Source organism: Tamandua tetradactyla, chromosome 5 (genome assembly GCF_023851605.1).
Source record: "Tamandua tetradactyla isolate mTamTet1 chromosome 5, mTamTet1.pri, whole genome shotgun sequence".
Taxonomy (NCBI): Eukaryota; Metazoa; Chordata; class Mammalia; order Pilosa; family Myrmecophagidae; genus Tamandua; species Tamandua tetradactyla.
Window position 1 is genome coordinate 188780408 of NC_135331.1, and position 17184 is coordinate 188797591.

The window sequence follows — 17184 nt, forward strand, 5'->3', positions numbered from 1 at the left end:
GAATCTATTCTTAAAACACTCTTTCTAGCCTCACATTGCAGATGCTGAAACTACAGCTTAGAAAGGTTCAGAAATGATCTAAAGTGGGGATTCTCAAAGCATGAGCCCCAGAACAGCATTATCAGTGTCAGCTGGAAAATGTAAGAAAGGTAAATTTTCAAGGACCCATCCCAGACCTAATGAATCAGAAATTCTGGGAGTGCGGCCCAGAGGCCTGTAATTGAAAAGATACCTACAGGTGGTCCTGATACCTGCTAAAGTTTGAGAACCACTGGTCTAAAATTATATGGTAAGTAAAAGAGTCACATCTTGACTCACACCTTGCTGATATTTAACCATTTTCTAATAGAATTCATGGGAGAAAGGCTGATTCTAGTCTGGAGCAGGAGATGGTGTGGGTGGTTAGGGATGATTTCCAGGAATAGAGGACATCTTACCTTGTGCCTGGCAGAGAAGTGAGCCAAGCAAAGAGGGGTTGTAAAAGGACCATTTCTGGGGTGCAAAGAAATTCATTATGGCTGGAACTGAGTGTGAGGAGAGGCATGACAGGGAAATTGTTGGCAGTGTAAATCAGATCTTGAAAGAAGTTGAGTAAAGTTTGGATTTCATCCTAACTATGGTTGAATTATCCTTCTAAGGTTAATTAGAGGCACCGAAGGGTTGGAGACCGTCATAGAAGAAATACAAAGACATAAAGGTAACAGTTCAAATGGAGATTAAGGGATGGCAGCAAGGGAAATGGGAAAAGTATGTTCTATTTCTGAAAACCTTTTCTGGTCTTTGTGTTTTATTCATTCCACAGATAATTGCTGGGTTCCCAGGCATATATATGATATTGTTATAGTATGAAAATAGGAATAAGAAATGCATTGTTGCCCCAAAGAGCTGTCTAAGATGATAAAAAGGATGGAAGCAATTAGCAAAAACAGTGGGCAAAGGTAACTAAAGGCAATAAATGAAGAGCGAGCAAAGAACGGAGAGGACAAAGGAAGATGCTCTGGATTTCAGATCTGGGGAATCAGGGAAAATTATCCAAGAGGAGTAGCCCTGGCTCTGATCTTTGAAGGTCATGCAGGACTGAAATAGGGAGATAATAGAGTGAACAGCAGGAGTGAAGGCACAGAGGGATGAGTGTGCCTCAAGCGTGCCTTATAGGATCACTGACTTACGAAAAGAAGTCATGGAGGCAGGTCACTATGGAGATGGAACTGAAGACACTGGAAAGGTAGAGGTCAACTTGTGGGGCTGAGAAATTGAGACAGCATCCTGTGGGCAATGTTAAAATGAACCCTCTAAATTAAAATAGGAGAAATGCTGAAACTAGGCCGTGCATTCCTAAGAGGCATTTTCTACATTTTTCTCTTATTTAAATATCCCTCAAGTGGAGCATCAAACAGATAAAGCTCTGGGAAAAGGTTTCCCTTTGTATGAAGGTATACTGCCTTTCAGCTGCCCACAATGAGTATCACACTTAACTTTTCAATAAAAATTCAAAAATCCTTCCATATTCCAGTAAAATTCTATTAACTTTCTGACTCCTGGCAAACAAAGATGAGGAGAGATTCATGTGGCTAGAGAAAATTAGAGAAATAAGTCCAAATAGTCCCTCTTTTGTGAGGGTTAAACTGTGTCACTTCCTCCCGGGTTTTCCTCCAGGAAAACCCCTTCATCCCCCTAAAATGACTGCTTCAGAGGGAGGAGTTTGGGAGCCTAGAAATAAATCTTCGATTTCCAATCTTTGTTTCACAGTAGACACTTGAAATGGTTCCCGAGATAAAAAAAAAAAGTCAAAAACATTTCTGGTCCACTTCTCAATTCTTTGCATTCCCAACCTCAGATTGGCCCGAAGAGGCTGCTGTACATTTCATCCATGGGAAGGCCAGAATGGCCAGAATTAAAGAGTTTTGCCAGCAGTTATGTTTGCACAGCAATTATACAGAACGGCTCGCTTGTGTTCTCAAAATGCCTTGAGATTGTGTCTTTTCCTAGATTGGAATTTGGTCCGCTTCTTAATGTGAGGCATTTTTACGTTCTCAGTAATTAAACAATAGAGAATAATCTTTCTGAAATGTGACTGAAAGATACATTATGCATTTAAAAGTCTCCGTTTAATAAAAATCCATTTGATTAAATGAAGAAAGAAACTATAATTATATCACTGTAGGACGTTTTTTGAGCACTGCATATGTGGTAGGCACTTTTTCCAAGCACTTTATATGCATTAGTTTATTTAATCTTCACAATAGCCATACAAAGGTGATGCCATGATCTGAAGCATAAGAAGGAATTCACTCAGTTAGGAACTGGGAGAAGTAGGATTCACACCAGTCATCCAGCTTGAGAGCTCTTAATCTTAAGTGACATTATGCAGTGACTCCAAAGCAAGAAAAGTCCAATCTCAAAAATAGGGTTATACTATTTCTGCCGCTGGAGCTGTGCTGTTTTGCATGTATTAAACATATGCAGCGTCTTTTATTCTCAACACAGAAGAGTAATACACACTCACTGGTTCTCACAGCCATGTTGTAAATGCTTGTGGGAGGCCCTGGGATGCTGCCTGCGGCTGGAGGGAAAGTGACAGAGGCAGGCCTGGCTCCAACCTGTCTTTGAAGGGAATAGGGGGTGCTCGGATCCAAAAGTTTTGCACCTTTGCTACGTCCCTGACAGCAAAGAAAGGGATAAGGTTGGAGAGCTTGTTTCCTAACTCCACAGCAAACAAGCTCTCCAACTTTATCCCTCCACCTTCCTCCCCTGCCTTCTTTGCTCAGATGTCCTTGGGATTCCTCAGTCATGCCAAGCATCCTCCATAGTCACAGCCTTTGGGTTTATGGTTCCCTCTGCCCATTACTACCCTCCCTGCGATCACACTCATGACCACCTGCAGTTCCTTTGGGTTCCTTCATCAGAGACCTTCCCTGAACGCTTCTCATAAAATAACAAATTCTTCCCCCCCCCCTCCAACTTTGCACACTCCTTATCTTTCTTGCTCTGTTTTACTTTTCCCCATCGCTCCTCTTCCTGCCTGACCCGTTTGCTTAATGTCTGCCCATTATTCCAGGCGAGCTCCACCTGGTTTTCTGTGATAGCCCCAGCACTGAGAAAAAATATGCATAAGCACATTTACTTTCTGCATAAGCACAAAGTAGTTGTTTAGCCAACATTTGCTGAAGAGGAAATGGCTACTTCCGCCTTAATTATTATGCAGATTTGCTTTGGAAGCATCCTAACACAAGAAGTTTGTAGAAGATTAAAATAATCAATCAGTAGATGGCCCATTTTAGAGGTTCATTTTTAAAGTTCCACTTAAAGCAGGAAAAATTTTAAATGTCTCAATTTTTTCACCAGGAAGGCCAAGGGGCAAAAATATATGAGATGGAAAACACTTAGAATGGGCCATACTATATGCCTTCATTCTATTCCAATACTTTTCTTGAATTCTACCAATCCATTTTCACCAGTGTCACCCATTACAAATTCTGGATTTAAAATCATTTATCTATCACTGGTCCCTTAAGTCCCCAGACACCTCTGTTTCTATCTTTCTCCTCTCTATCCCCAGAGCTCTTTCTATAGGGATCTCTTCTTGGCCCCTAAGGCATGGAAGGGTTGCTTGGGCTAGAGTCAAGTCTATGAATCTCCCACTCTTTCATTTTTCCTAGCCTTGAGGATGTACCAATGTGACATTTCTGATACGGAACAAGTTACTGTCCATGTAATATGATTTGCTCAGGGTTTACAAAAGATAATCTAGAAATTACAGGCATAAAGACACTTAACCGTTCTATCTGAACCAGTGTCTACTATATATTAGACTTAAGACTTCAATTAGTGATTAAGACTTGCTATAGTAAACGGTTTACAAAAATGACTGTATTTTATCCCTCCCAACAGGCAGATCTGTTTGCAATGGGCTCCTTCCAGAGGCAGTCTATTTCCTTATCTCTTCAATTGGTTTGGCCTTGTGACTTGATTTGGCCCATAAAGTGTGGTGGGAGGAAAATATGGTGGGAGAGACGGTGTGCTAGTTCTGAGCCTGCCGTCAAACGACCTTGCAGATTTCTGCTCCCTCTCTCTGGGAAACCTGCTGCACGGCAGGAACAAGTGTGGCAGCCTTCTGAGTGAAAAGCCATATGGCCGCTCCCCAGCCAACAGCCAGCAACCCCCAAAAGCAGCACCCCAAAGCCCATTGTCAGCTGACTGCAAATCCATGCATGAGCCCAACTGCAAACATTCTTAAGCTGATTGTCATAAAAAGAAAAATAAAAGTTCCCCAAAGACAAAACAGAAACAATTATTATAACACAAAGCAATTATGGTTGAAATGTCTGTGGTTCCTCGGATTATCAGTGCAGTCTGAATGAATGTGTTCAGAGCTCTTCATGTTCACACTTTAAAATTAGGTAAATGACCTCACCTTTAGAGCTTAAGTTCATTTTCAATTTTTATTTTATTTTATGCAATGTGTATTTTCTGCATTTAGAAGCATAAACAATATAAACCTGTTAATTCTGTAAGTAATTTTCATAATTATGCTGCAACTCTATCCTTTCTTTAAAACATTTATAACAAAACCTTTGTGTGTAAAAAAAAAAAAAATCTGCGAAAAAATTCACAGAATTATAAACTTAAGAACTGTTACAAAACAAAAGCTAACATACATTTTCCAAACACTTTTCACCACTAGGATTAAAAAAGACATTATGCTAATGAAACAGGACTGAATTCAGCAGTTGATGGTGGAAGAAAAATCCCTTATTTAAATTCCAGAAAAGCAAAAGAATCCGGTGTAAAAGGCCAGGACAAAGAATTGAAGGGGGTTATCAAACAGGATAAAGTAAAGCTCAGTGTATTTTTATTGTTTTTGGCTTTTTTTCTCTGCTTTTCCTGATATTTTGATTCCAGAAACCACTTTTAATGAAGTTGAGCTTTACAGAAATTATTTTAAAAACTCACCTTTCAGTTCTAAATTGCAGATGATTCATTTGTTAAAAGCAGGTGTTCAATTAGCACCAAAGGTGTGATATGATAAGCTAATAAAGTTCATCTTGACATCCAACTTATTCTAGGGTCTGGCCGAGCACATCTGCGAGGTCTGTCATCTATTTGAACTTAACTTTCATTTTTCATCTTCAGGGAGAAATAACGGACACATCTTCACAGAGCTCTCCTGGACCTAATTTACATCTGTCAACACTATCCTTAGTTTTAGCAAATTTTGTTTTTCCTTTCCTTTCTATAGTTTCCCTAGGCAGGGAAGAAAAACAACTTTAATTTTCACCGGACTCCTTACTAGTCCATCTACAGAGTTAAAGCATTTAAAGATGAATGAAAGGGCGCTTTGCCCAAAAATTCTCAATTGTAATTTAAGGGTTAGATTTCCCAAACTTCTACTGACTGCTGGTTAAGAAGGCCAGCATGTATAGGCTGAGCCCCCAGTCTTGGGGTTTGTTCACATGAAACTTAACCCCACAAAAGATAGGTCAAGTCTACTTAAAATTTAGACCTAAGAGTCAACCCCAATAGAGCCTCTTTTGTTGCTCAGATGTGGCCTCTCTCTCCAGTCAATATGATGCGCAGTCTCACCACCCTCCCCGTCTCTGCATGGGACATGACTCCCAGGGGTGTGGACCTTCCTGGCAATGTGGGACAAAGATCCTGGAATGAGCTGAGACTCAGCATCAAAGGACTGAGAAAAACCCTAGAATGAGCTGAGAATTAACATCAACAAACTGAGAGAACCTTCTCGACCAAAAGGGGGAAGAGTAAAATGAGACAAAGTGTCAATGGCTGAGAGATTCCAAACGGAGTTGAGAGGTTATCCTGGAGGTTATTCTTACGCATTAAGTAGATATCACCTTGTTGTTCAAGATGTAGTGGAGAGGCTGGAGGGAACTGCCTGAAAATGTAGTGCTGTGTTCCAGTAGCCATGTTTCTTGATGATGATTGAACAATGATATAGCTTTCACAATGAGACCCTGTGAATGTGAAAACCTTATGTCTGATGCTCCTTTTAGCTACTATATCAACAGAAGAGTAGAACATATAGAATAAAAATAAATAATAGGGGGAACAAATGTTAAAATAAATTCAGTTTGAAATAGTGGTAAATGAAAGCGAGGGGTAAGGGCTATGGTATGTATAGTTTTTTTTTTTCTCTATTATTATTTTATTTCTTTTTCTGTTGTCTTTTTCTTTTTCTAAATCGATGCAAATGTACTAAGAAATGATGAATATGCAACTATGTGATGATATTAAGAATTACTGATTATATATGTAGAATGGAATGATTTCTAAATGTTTTGTTTGTTAATTTTTTTTAATTAAAAAAAAAAAAAAAGACCAGCATGTAGGAAAGAATGGAATTGAGAAAGGAAGAAAAGAAAGTCATCATGAATTCATCTACCCCAAGAAACAACCCTGAAAGACATGAGAAAGGAGCTTGATCAACAATTTAAATCTGGGATTTGTTCCCAGAGTATAAATGTGTAAGAGTTATGGACTTTTCATTCTTGGAGGACATGTGATCCCTTTTGGGGAATCATCACTGAGCTCCATGCCACAGCAGTGGAGAGCCATATGTGGCATAAAGACGCATATAAATCAAATGTCTTCCGTCAGAAAATTATCTTCTTCCTCTCTCCGGTAAGGCCAAACCCCATTCCTAACATCTGAGTTATGAGACATAACTAAACATTTTTCTTATCTCTAGTGAATGCCCAAACACTAAAAGGCAGAAACACTATTTTTCTGTGCTAAAAGCCTCAATCTATTGCCAAATTGAATAATATGAAAAATGTTCTTTAAATTTTTTAAATTAAAATTACAAAATAATGCAATGAAATGTCCTTTTCTTTGTCCCTCCATCTTTTTCCTCTTCATGCAGAGGTAGATATCTACAGCAGTGGTCAGACTGACAATGGATTTATGTAAATTCTTTATCGTTAAGGAATATTGACGCGTGAACTTGGCAGAGCATGCTATTAAACCCGGCCTCCAATGAAAGAGAAAACTTTTAAATCCTCTGCGTGGGAATCAGGTTATCTTACTTCCTCAGGACAAATGGCTCTAAAGTTGCATAATGTTTTTCATTTCTGAAAGTCATCTTGGTGCCAATAATTACTTTAGAATGCATTTGTTCTTCTGTTCTTCTCCTTTTTAGCAGATTTCTTGGGAAGAGCATTTAAATGTCTTTAAATTAGAATCCACTCTCCATGACTGGGCACAGTAAAATTTAAATAAACCAGAAAGTTGAAAAGTAAAACATTGTACTTAACACCAGAAAGCCTAAGAGGTCTTAAGGACCACTGGATATTAGAGAAAAGGAAAGTAGCTGTTTTCTCTTGTTAATGGTATGCGGCAGCTATAGAACCAGAGGAAGTGGAATTGGGAGGAAACAGGAGATGCTGCTGTAATAGCTCGGGCTTTAGAATCACATGTGAAAATACTTCCTTTAAAAGTCAGGTTGGGACTCATACTGACTGCTTTCCATTGTGTGGTTCCTACCATATAATGAAATATCTTCTGGAGCCTTGGATATATCTCCTGGACCAGTTCTCTTGGTCTCTGTATTCTCCAAGCCCCACACATGCAAGGGCCCTAGACTACTGAGGAGGTAGGTTTTCATACAAGTAGCCCTTACACCTTTGCAGAAACCCTCTTATGGAACAAAGTATAGTTTGGTAAAGGGTCTGCCAGATTGCTGAGAGTAAACTGATACCAAAGCAAGATCACCTTGCTTTAAAAAAGCAAAGACCAACATGATGGTGTTTTTTTGATATTTATATTTTGCACTTAAATGGATTCTCTGCAAAGGCCTCAGAAAGCCCCACACATGCAAAGGGAATTAAGCCTGGAAACTTACTTGGCTGAGATATTTTTTAGGTCTGAGAAATTGGTTAGTGGCTTTTGTACTAATATTTGTTAAAAGATTATTTTATGCTGCAGATTCTTGATCCACAGCAAGCTGATGTTACTAAGCCACGAATAGCATTAGTCAATGCACAGATTTATATTCTTCTAGTTTACTCTTATTAATATATTGGGCTCTAAGCACCCCGGTGTTTAGCACTTAAAACAGATTTAGAAAATTTTATGGCTGGGCAGTGAAAGCAGTTTCTTGTGGACTTTCTCTATGATGAGGCAAAGAGAAAAACTGTCACCAACTTTTATTAGATTGTGTCCCAACTGGCTTCTAACCCATTAATGCAGTGATATTAACATCATTGTGTTGGATTCAGAATCTTGTAAGAAAATACACCTGAAGGGACCCTTAGAAGATAGCAGGCAGCTAGGTTGGTGGGTATTATACAGCTATTTAAAAATGACTGTAGATAATTATACATTTTAAGATATGTCATCATAAACTTGTAAAAGTAGGAGTGTTCAGCATTCCTGAAATGCACTGAAAATGGAGTAAAATAAGTGTCTGGGATAAATCCTAGGCTAGGTGAAAAAGTCACAGACCACAAATGTACTATAAAATTTTTGGAATTAGTTTTCTAAGTTGAAAAGTGTGGACCATTTACATTTTTAAAAATCCAGACTTCCAGTTTCTCCTAAAGAATGGAAGGCCTGGTAAAGCTGGTCCCAGAACCTGGGCTGGATATAAGTATTGGGATAGATGCTCTCCGCTTGCCCTTTCTCTCTTAGCACAGCCAATTTCACTCACTCTTATAACCTGCTTGGCTCCTGGTGACACTGAATGTTCAACCTTTGCCCTGGGCTGATAAGGTCATGGACATGGAAGCAACCCAAGGGACCCGTCCTTCCGTTCGGTACCTTAGAGGATTCCTTTCTACACCACACAGCCCCTGCCTGAGCCCTCCTGCTCACCTGCAGCTCGCTTCTCTATCAGGTAGGCAGTGCATCTCCTTTAAAGATGACTCTAATAGATAAGGAGTTTTATTTTTATCTCAAATCTACTTTAGTTTAAAGATCCATACAGTGATTCCAAGAATAAATAAACTTTATAGTCTACATTACATGCTTTCGGACACTATGATCACATCTCAAATGTTTTCTTCCACAGGCTTTGTAAGATCCTCAGTTCATTCAAACATGACTCGTGGCATATTTTGCGTATGTAATTAAGCCTTTTTCTGTAAACAGTCGTGAATATATTTCTCTCTTTTTGTATTTGTGTGACTTAAAAAATTAAAATAAAACCGGAGGGCTCCATATTTCTACATATTACATCTCAGCTTGTGGGCCCGGGTTGAGCACACCTGCCCATGGACACCGTTCTGACTCTCCCATCCGTGCTGGTCTAAACTCTTCTTCATCGTTAACTAAGGGCGGTGCGTGGCTATGCTTTTATTAGAGTATAAGAGGTGTTTATTGTAAACATTAGTGAAGTAAATTGAGAACAAATGGCATAAGAAGAAAGACTGAGTTAACATCTTGTTACAAGTCTATGAAACAGTCATGAAGAAAGCACAACAATCACAGTCACAGTCTTCGTAACTTCTTTCCATGTGCCAAATAAGTGAACAATCTTGAAGAAAGCACGATGACAGCAGATTTTCTCTACAATTCTTAAATAAATAGAACAAAAATGTTGTGTCCATGGTGTGATTCAATGGTAAGCAAATATTTCTGGTGAATTCACCCTTTCACATTTTTTAAAGATAAGGAAACCAGAGGCAGAAGTAATAAATTTCACAAAAATGTGTATTTAAAAAGGCAAAGAAAAAAAAAAAAGGCAAAGAGCTGAACCCAATCTTTTAAAGAAAATAGAGAATTCATGAAGTATGAGTACTTGTATGGACATGCACACATTCATGTATATAAATATGTGTATGAGTGTGTCTACGCTGGTGTGTGTGTGTGTTACAGCATGCATGTATGTGTGCATCTGTGTATCTGTAGGTGCTTTAGGTTCTGTAAATTATTTCAGGACATCTTAAAAATTGTTTAAGGAACTCCAAGTAACACAAAGGACAATCACAAGCTCGGTGACCTCCATCTATATATTTAGCAAGGAATTACGAAATCTATTACAGATTTCAGAACATATGCCCATTGAAAAGAGTTGTAATCTAATTTTAACATATTAAAAGGCATCTTGATATCCTTTGGAAAAATCAACCAATCTCCTTTCCAAGTTAGGTTGGAATAAATGGACAATTACTCAATTTCTGAATATTTAACTTGAAATGGAAACAAATACCTCATCATAGAGAAAGTAAATTGACCTAATCCCTTGGTATAATGCTAAAGAACACTCCACACTCTGACACACATATCTTATTTAACCATGCAGACAATTTAAGAGCTAACAGGTAGCAAGTGGTTTAATAAATAATAATACATATTGAGAGAATGCCTGTACAAGAACATGAGATATTACTGGAATAGGAATAAATTATTTCATACATTAAGGAAGCTATGGAAAGTAATAACAAATGAACCAGACCAATTTCCTTAAATATCATTCTTTTAAAGAAAATTTATCTTGCTCACATTATTATTTGAACCGACAGAATTCTGTGTTAAAGAACATCAGGCTGCCATTTTCTTGTACTTTCATATTAAAGTATATTAGGAGGCAAAAATGAAACATAAATGCAGTCACACTGGAAACTAAGGGAGACATTCAAATATTTGGGGCATTTTTCCTTTAACAATAGCATCAGTTGAATTCCACCACAGTGGAATATGATCCACCTTATATGCAGCCTTTTTCTTCTGAAAAAGAGCAATTAGAAATGCAGACCAATCAAAACTAAGCATCTGTGTTTCTTAAGAGGTTAAACATAAATTAACCATATCACCCAGTAATTTCACTCCTAGGTATACACCCAAGAGAAATGAAAACACATATCCACATAAGGATTTGCCTAAGAATGCTCTGAGCAGCATTATTCATATTAGCCCAAACTTGGAAACAACCCAAATGTCTACCCAACATTTGGTATCATACAATAGAATATTATTCAGCAATAAAAAGGAATGGACTACTGATACAAGGTACAAGACAGACATACCTCGAAAACATTATGCTTAGGGAAAAAGCCAGACACAAAGCCCATACATTGTCTGACTTTTTCTATATGTAATATCCAGAACAAGGAAAATCTACAGATGCAGAGAGGAGACTGGTGGTTGTCTGGGCCAGAGGAATGGAAGAGGAGAAAACAGATCAATGGTGAATGGGCATGAAGGATCTTACTGATGTGATAGAAATATTCCAAAGCTAATTTATGGTCATGGTTGCATAACTTGGTACATTTATTAAAAGTCACTGCATTGTACAGTTGAAATGTGTTATTCATATGTAAAATATGCCTGAAAGCTATAGAAATCAAACAAGTAGACAGCCATTAACTCTGCATCCTGATCCTACCTTTCCCAATAAATATATAAATACTGCACAGTCACTGCATTCCTGAGTAACTGAAGAAGTAACTCAGCCCATCTGCAATAAGCAGCTCGTTGGTTATTAAAACTCCAACATGAGTAGGAACCAAAGGAAGGAGGTAGATGACTAATTGTGCAATGAAACAAGATATATTCTTTCCCTGTCCAGAACTTCATAGGTAGAAGCACAGGCAGCAAAGTCTTGAGAGCAACCATGCTGAGTTTTGTTTTTAATATACTAAAGGTAGGCAAAGAACAACTGCAGGCTGCTGCAAGTTTTTCTACAACGTAAATTTTCCTCATAGTCAGTGAACCTGAGTGTTGTGGTAGGAAACTTTCCTACTTCAGGCAAACTGACCAGAGCTAGACAGATGTTTACTAGCCGTCAGAAGGGGGGCTGGATTTGTGCATAGCAAACTGCTCTAAAGCTTTGGATCTGAGAGGGTGCCACTAAAAGCAATAAGTGGGCCATGAGAGGGAGCAAGATAAAAGCTACACAGTGAGAGTCCTGAGCCAAAACTGAATCTGTAAAGAATGGGTGACATTCAATGAAAATATGTTTTAAAAAGAAAGAAAATGGTGAAAAGGAAATAAATGGGCATTAGGGCAAGGCAATTTAATGAGTGTGGTAGATTCATTTGTCAACTTGGCCAGGTGAAGGTGCCTAGTTGTATTACTGTGGACATGAGCTGATGGCATGTGAACCTCATCTGTTGCTGATTACATCTGCAGTCGGCTAGGAGGAGTGCCTGCTGCAATGAATGATGTTTGATTTAACTGGCTGGTGCTTAAATGGTAGAGCTCAACGTAGCAAAAGCCCAAGCAGCTCAGCCCAGGCCTTTGGAGATGCAGAAAGGAGATCCAGGGAAAGTTACTGGAACACAGAGGCCTGGAGAGAAGGCCAGTAGAGATTAATAAAGACAAGAAAGAACCTCAGTTGAAAGTTAGCTGCCTTTCCTCTGAAGAACTAATGAAATAAATCCCCTTTTATTAAAAGCCAATCCATCTCTGGTGTGTTGCATTTCGGCAACTAGCAAACGAGAACAATGAGGATAAAGTCTTTTCAACAAATGGTACCGAGGCAATTAGACATCCACATGTAGTAAAATGAAGTTAGTCTACTACCTCACACCATACACAAAAATTAACTCAAAATGGATCATAGGCCTGAATGTAAGAGCTAAAACTACACAACTCTTATTGGTAAACATAAGAGTGAATCTTCTTGATCTTGAGTTAGGCAAAGATTTCTTACTGTGACACCAAACCATGCGATAAGAGAAAAAAATTGTAAACTGGATTTTGTAAAAGTTAAAAACTTTTGCCCTTCAAAATATATCATTAAGAAAGCGGAAAGACAAAGCATAGAAGAAAATATTTGCAAATCATATATCTGAAAAATAATTTTTATCCAGAATATATAAAGAGCTTAAATTAGAACTCATTAATGAGGAGACAAATAGATTAAAAATGGGCAAAAAATCAGAATAGATATTTCACAAAAGAAGATACGCGAATGGACAATGGATACCACCTTTATAACAACAGAATAGCTATAATAAAACCAAATGAACAGAGAACAGGTGTTGGCAAGGATGTGGAGAAATCGGAAGCCTCGCACACAGGTCATAGAAGTGTTAAATGGTGCAGCCACTGTAGGAAACTGTTTGACCATTTGTTAAAAAAGTTAAATATAAGTTCACCAGATGATGCAGAAATTCCACTTTTAGATGGCTACCCAAGATAAATAAAAGTTTATATGTGAATGTTCATAACAGCATTGCTCATAACAGGCAAAAAGCAGAAAAAAAACAAATTCTATCAATTGATGAACTGATAAACAAAATGTAGTATATTCAACAATGGAATATTATTTGGCAATAAAAAGGAATGAAGTCCTAATACATGCTACTAAGAACCTCAAGAACATTAAGCTAAGTAAAAGAAGTTAGACGTGCAAAAACATAATGTACAGGTTTGAAAGGAAGTATGTCCCCTAGAAAAGCCATGTTTTAATTTAAATCCCATTTGTAAAGGCAGAATAATCCCTATTCAATACTGTATGTTTGAAATTGTAATCAGATCATCTCCCTGGGGATGTGATTTAATCAAGAGTGGTTGTTAAGCTGGATTAGGTGACAATGTGTCTCCACCAATTTGGGTGGGTCTTGATAAGTTTCTGGAGTCCTATAAAAGAGGAAACATTTTGGAGAATGGGAGATTCAGAGAGAGCAGAGCAGAACGACACAGTCATGAGAAGCAGAGAGCCCACAAGTCAGTGCCTTTGGAGATCAAGAAGGAAAACGCCTCCCGGGGAGATTCATGAAACCGGAAGTCAGGAGAGAAAGCTAGCAGATGATGCCTTACTCGCCATGTGCCCTTCCAGCCGAGAGAGAAACCCTGACTGTGTTCACCATGTGCCTTCTCACTTGAGAGAGAAACCCTGAACTTCATCAGCCTTCTTGAATCAAGGTATCTTTCCCTGGATGGATGCCTTTGATTGGACATTTCTATTGACTTGTTCTAATCGGAACATTTTCTCAGCCTTAGAACTGTAAACTAGCAACTTATTAAATTCCTCTTTTTAAAAGTCATTCTGTTTCTGGTGTATTGCATTCCAGCAGCTAGCAAACTAGAACACATAATATAGTATATGATTATAATGAAATGTCCAGAAAAGACAGAGTTAGAGATACAGAAAACAGATGAGTGGTTTTCTGGGGCTATGGAAGATGACTGCAAATGGGCATGAGAACATTTACGAGATAGCAGAAGTACTCTATAATTGGGTTGTGGTGATGGTTGTATCACTGTACATTTACCAAAAAGTCATTCAAATGTCTACTTAAAACAAATGAATTTATGGTATGTAAATTATGTCTCAATACAGCTTTTAAGATGAAATGAACTGTATTAATAAAAATATTCAGCTAAAGAGAAAGGGAAAAAACAAAATATATCTCTGAAAATTATTTACGGTGAAAAAAGAGAAGACGGCTTTAAGATTGTATTCTTAATAAAGTAAAAACAAATGTGTCCTCTATGAACTAATAATAAAAGACCCTAAGAGGTTAAACTCTGGTAAATAGAAAGGCTGTTGGTAATAAGAAAGCACAACAAAGACACTAAAAATTCAATGCAGGAACTAAAATTTTCACTGGACTTGACTCATTAAGCAGCAGAAATGAAATAGCAGAAATCAACAATGATATTGAATGCCAACTTGAGAAATTGTTCAACTACACGGAGGAAAGGGGAAAAAAAGAGATGAAAGAATGAGAAGACAGTATATAAGGAGAAGAAGAAAATATATAACAAGTGAATCATCAAGCCTATTATAGAAGAAAACTTTTCCGAACTAGTAAATATGTAAATGTTAATTTCAGATTGAAAAGTTTACGTTATGGACATACTAATAAGCAAAGACCATCACCTAGATATGTCCTGGAAATATTCTGAACTGATGATTTTTCCCTTTGCTTTTCAGATCCATTCTCACCCCTTCTCTACACTCTCTGGGCTCCAGGAGGCTGACCTCTGCGTACTGCTTTGTCCAGGCTTCCCCATCAGTTGGCTCCTCGTTGGGTTTGAACAATGGAAGTCACTGGCAGGAAGGTGGAGGGCCAGAGTGTGGGAGGAGAAATAGTTCAGGGAATTTCTCCCAAATCACACACTTTTCAACCCCACATCTCAGGCAGTAGCTCCATGGGTAGACTCTGCTGCAGTCTCAGCTTCCACTGGTTCCCGGTTGTGACTTCCTCCGCAGAGGTGGTGATGGCTTCTAAGTGTCGCTAGTCTTTTCTGAACACCTTGCCAGCTGATATGTTCCCTTAATCCTGCCCACACCTCTCTGAGTAATCCCTCTTTGTTGAACTCTCTTCTTTTAAACCATCTAGGGTGAATTATTTTTCCTATTAATGAATTCTGACAGATACAAAAGGTAAAGAAAAATATCTCATAAAAACATAGTGAAAAAATAACTCGACCTAGAAAGGAATCAAAGTCAGACTGATCTCACACTTCTCCAATACAAAGCAAATGCCAGAAACTAATTGTGCAGAATACATAATTCCATTCTGCCAATCATGGGTGAAAGCAACCAAATACTATTTTCAAAAAATGCAAAAACTCAGAAAATATAATAAATACACACTCTTCCTGAAAATAAGTCAAGAGTATTAGCTAATCAATTAAAAAAAAAAGGAAAGTCTCAGAAATCCAGAAGTTGTGGTTTCAAATCACTGAATAAGTACTGAAATTGTCTGAACATATAGAAGAGTTAATATGACTATAATATCAAATATGAAGGCAAAAGATAGTCTTCCAATTGAAACAATATACTGTAATAATGGATAATTTAATAATAACAATCCGCCTACAATCCCATATTAAATTAACAAAGACAAGGCACTGGTTATTAGGGGTTGGAGTAAGTAAAATAATTCTAAATTCCTTGTTTTATTCTTGATTTTGGTAATTGGCAAAAAATAAAAATCATGTATGCATTACCAAAAAAATCCTTTAAGTTAACACTAGTAGGATTAAAAATAGGATATCCACCTTCTGAATCATGGCAGAACATAATTACTCTAATGTAAATCTAGCCATGCCTTTAAATAAATGAACCCGATAGATATCTTATTCTTGGAAGATAATATTTTCCACATAACAGAACCTCCTAAATGCACACAGATGGTTGCACCTTGATGAAATGTTATGAAAATATTTTCTTCCATAAGGAAGGAGTCAGTGAATAAGACCTCACAGCAATATGTTAATTGCTCATTACGTACTTGAATACAATAATCAATTGGGCTGTCTAATTATTTCTACTGTCATTCAAGGTTCCTGGTCAAGGAAATAATAAGAACACTTACTTGGTGAAGGGAAGAAAAATAATGAAGTGAAATTTATCAGCCAATTTTTACTATTACTAATTGGTTAGACGAATTGGAAATAACTGACCTAGCCATTAGATGAAGACAGAATACTTGGAATTTTTAATTTTAAGTGTTTTTTAGTTGAATAATGCTGAATATAAGTGACCCCATTAAATGAAACATATAAATATAAAATGGAAAATATCAGGAGAGAAGCTAAACAGCATCTTCAAATACCATTTACCACTGAATAAAGATCAGTTTAACTGGCCCTGAAATGCAGTCATGGAATTAGAACAGAGACATCTCATAAATGATTGTATTTCCATTAAAATGCAGTTAGGTCTACAATTTTCAACACATAACTGAAATTTCTATCTGGAAAATATTTCCTATTTACTCAAAAGTAGCACAAATGTTGGAAAACAGAGGAACCGAGTAATTTCCAATTTAAGGAGCTACAAACGAGCTCCTTTCACAGCAATCTTAACTTCTCAAACATCTCTTCCTTGCCCAAGACTTTATGGACAGTTTTTGAATGCTTAACTGTACGTGTGTGAATTTAAAAGAACTAGGTTCTTAAATTCAGAAAGCATGGAATTTCACTGAGTAGTCAATAGAGTCTACACATCAATCTTTTGAATACCTTCAGGAAGAATTCTCTTCAGGAAGAACATCATAGAGCCCCAAGGTAGAAGAGAAATATTTAACCAGACAAATCAGCATATGTAGCCCTGTTGATTAATGCGGAGGCAGAGAGGGCAGCTGGATTGTCGGTATACCTTCCCAAATATTTGCAGATTTGAGCTAAAATGTGGTAAATCAGTAAGAACTAAAAGCATAGCTCGTGGCAGAGGAAATAGGACAAGTGAAGAAGTCAGATGGCTTCACAATGGAGTAAGATCTAAAATGGAGCCTTTAGATCTCTAAAGCTCGAGAATAGACA

The 17184-nt window shown here is 37.6% G+C and overlaps 1 protein-coding gene across 1 annotated transcript in view; it reads right to left on the bottom strand.

Moving 5' to 3' along the window:
• Positions 1-17184, bottom strand: part of MTCL3 (MTCL family member 3) — a 57265-nt gene that overhangs the window by 26032 nt on the left and 14049 nt on the right.